This window comes from Panicum hallii, chromosome 8, assembly GCF_002211085.1.
Source record: "Panicum hallii strain FIL2 chromosome 8, PHallii_v3.1, whole genome shotgun sequence".
Taxonomy (NCBI): Eukaryota; Viridiplantae; Streptophyta; class Magnoliopsida; order Poales; family Poaceae; genus Panicum; species Panicum hallii.
This window is the reverse complement of record NC_038049.1, coordinates 44820023-44823773: the sequence shown is the minus strand read 5'-3', so window position 1 is coordinate 44823773 and position 3751 is coordinate 44820023.

Genomic DNA, 3751 nt, shown 5'->3' with positions numbered 1-3751 from the left:
AGCAACGAGTGCCGTGGTTGAGACACCATGGGCTATGAGGGTGAAGAAAGCTATCATGAATAGGTCTTCGCTGTAAGTGTACATCTTTTGCATAATAAACATTCTGTCCTTTTCGACTGGTGTAATGATATAACTGATTCTGCTTCATTAGGTCTGCAAGCGCCGTGAGGCACAAGTCGAAACCAGCCGCAGCTACCCCAGCCCCCGAGCCATCAGCCCTAGAGGAGCCCACGCCCAAGGAGCCAGCCCCCGAGTCAGACACGACGCTGCCCGACCTGCCACCCCCCGAACCCCAACAAGCCGAAACCAGAGCTGGTGGTGAGGAACAAGTCGAGGCCCCTGACACCGCTCCTGCGGATGGCACAAGTAAGTGTCTGACCGCCCATGGCTAGCTGCTTAGACCCTAGGCATTATGTACTGAATGCATCTTGACTTGCAGATGCCCAGCAACCACCTTCTGAAGAAGCCGCAGGGACCTCAAGGAGTCCTGGAGATCTGCTGATGGCCGGGTTCGGGTACCAGAACAACATCACCACCGATCTGGTGGATGATCCAATGCTGACGGACAATAACATAAAAACCTTCAAGAAGGCCTATAAGGAGTTGTACGATTTTGCCATGGTAAGACGTGATTACTCTTCTGCTTGTATACGTTGTTGAGTTGCTTGTCTTAATCTCCCCCTTTATGCAGAACGTGATCACGCACTCACAAAAGAAGTCCGAGAAGTTGAAAGCAGTCGTGAGTGGTCACCAGGAGCTTGCTGCCAAGGAAAAGCGCATATCCGAAGAGAAGACGAAGAACTGCTATCTTCAGAGAGAACTTGACATGCTGAAGCAAGAGCGGACTAGAGAGACATGGCTCCTCAATAACGATCTGCGCAATCTCGAGGAACAGCTCAAGGAACAAAAGAAGGCGCACCAAGGTAAGCCCTTGTTTCCCTCGAGTACTTCCACTTAAAAATTTATCTTGGATTCTGAAAATATCTTCACCGCAGAGCTTAGGATAATCTTAACTGTCGGAGGAATTCTCCAGCCGGGTGGCGGAAAGCACCCGCCTAATCCTAGTTAAGGATGGGTTTGGAGGAGACTTAGGAGTGCTCGATCGGTGGACAGATGAACACAGGAAGGACACGAAGATTTAGAGTGGTTCGGGCCGCCGGAGCGTAATACCCTACGTCCACTTTGGTGTTGTATTGGCTGCGTGAGCCTGAATGGAAAGCAGCCTAAGCTTGTGTGTGTGCAACCTGGAACTTTGGGACCTGTCTTCTAACGAGTGCACTCTCCCTTTTATAGTTCAAGGGGAGTGCTTACACTGTGCGGGACCCCGACAGGTGGGCCCGGCCAACAGGGGCCGTTCTACGAGAGATAAGGAGGTCTTCTCCTCGAGCTCCTCTCCGTAGTCCTCTCTATCGAGAAGTTGATGTGCGTATCCACATCCAGGATATGGCCGTGTACAGCCTTGTCTTGTACAGTGTCCGGCGTTAGCGTTACCCAACAGTGTAGCCGTGCTGTCACTGTTGGGATGGGACCTTCGGTCAGAGGGCGAGACGGGGCTGTCCCGTGGCGCGTGCACTGTTACAGCGCACGCCTTGGCTCGTCTATTACAGGCCATCATCACACGCGCAGCGCCGTGACGGGACTGCACACAGTCCGCGCACTGTGCACGGTGATATGACGCGCCGCCTTCAGAACAGGCGGGCTTACCGTGGTGTCAGCTTACCTGCCCCGTGTGTCAGTGGCAGGCCGCACCTTTTGACTTTGGCGCGCCCGACTCAGCTACCGCATTAAATGCTGGTAGGTGGGGAGGTGACCCGCAAGGGGCCTCGGGCCGCAGGCACGCGGCGGGGCCAGCCCCGCTCCTCCCACTGGGCAACACATGGCGACCCCGGACCCCTTCCTGGGGGAAGGGGGGCCCGGGGCCCCCGATGCCGGTCGGAGTGGGCTGGCCTGTGATGGTCCGTTCATCACACGTGGCGGCCCCGGACCTCCCAGGGGAGGCCGGGCCCGCAGGGGCTACCCGAGAGCTCTCCCGCCCACCTGGGTGTGAAGAGACCCCGGGCCTCATGGAGCTCGGGGGAGGGTCCGGAGACCGCGGTCCCAGCTGTCAGGCCCGGAGGCCGTATGCCACGTGGCCCAGAGGCGAGGAGGAGTATGGATTATGGGAAGCCGAAGGCCTGGACACCCTAACGGGAGGTACCCCTATCTGTATGTACCGATATTAACATATAAAGAAGAGCTGCTTACTCACGTGAAGAATATGCTGTATCGCCATACTGATGACGTTGAGAGGCTGCAGAAGGTAGTCGCTGATACTGAACAATAGTTCGCCGACTACCTTCAGCATGTCAAGTTGGAGGACCTCAGGGGAGCCGCCAAGATGCTTGTGGACTTGGTGGATCCACCAGAAGAAGGCAAAGCAGGCGAGCGGCCCTTGCTGGAGCAACTTCTCGGAGCGCCGCAGAAGGTCGTCAAGTTCCTCACACAAGTCCCGATCGCGTGTGTCAGCCATGCCCTCGCCTTTGTAAAATCCTTTTGGCCGGAGGCTCAACTAGAGACGTTTGCGCAGGGAGTGGCTGCGGAGTGCACTGAAGATCAATTCAATGAGTACCTCCAAGAAGCTCAACTTGTAGCGGAACAGATAGTGAAAAATGTACTGCAGGATTAGAATGTAAAAACAAGTACTTGTTGCCTTGTATATATATTTTTATTTGACGTCTCTACTTGTATGTGCCCTAGCTGAATTGTCATCCAGATTTAAAGGCGAAGTAGTAGACACTACCTCGGGCGCAGCGACCCTGGGAGTGGCCGAAGTAGCTCCGAGTAGGAACTCATCCAACAAAGTTAGACATAGCCCGATCGAACGGGTCTAACCAGTTAGGAAAGAACGCGAGCATCGTCGCGAGACTGCCGTGCTTATGGCAAGGAAAATGAAACTACCCCGAGTGCAACGACTCTGGGCGTAGTCAAAATCGCTCCTCATATGAGCGCGTCCAACAAGTTAGGTTTGAACCAACCGAACGGATCGAACTTGTTGGGAATGAACGCGAGCATCGTCGCGAGACTGCCGTGCTTATGGCAAAAAATGAAACTACCCCGAGTGCAATGACTCTGGATGTAGTCGAAATAGCTCCTCATGTGAGCCCATCCAACAAGTTAGGTATAAACCAATCGAACGGATCGAATTTGTTGGGAAAAATGCGATCATCATTGCAAGCGAACATCAAAGGTCACGGCGGAAGTCGATTCATATAAAGCATGAACGTAGCCGAAGCCTCCATCAAAACTTATAACACGAAGTCGATAAAACATGAACGTGGCCGTAGCCTCCATCACAACTCATGGCAAGAAGTCGATTTATAAAACATGAACGTGGTCGGAGCCTCCGTCTGTTAACACAAGAATTTACATTCCAAATTTTGTGACACGTAGCCTCCAAATTGATTCAGAAGAAAAAGGCTGCCTGGGCGCCCGGAGAACGGCTATCCGCGCATGCTTCCTCATGGGTAGAACTTGCGCAGGTTCTGAATGTTCCAAGAATTCGGGACATCTTGGCCCTCGAGGTATTGTACTTGATACGACCACGATCTTGTAACCTGCTTGACGACGAACGGACCTTCCCACCTTGAGTTGAGCTTGTGTAAGCCGGACTCGTCTTGGATGCGGCGTAGGACCAGATCACCTATATGGAACGACCGTTCCCTCACGTTGCGATCGTGATATCGCCGGATCCCCTGGAGATATCGGGCTGACT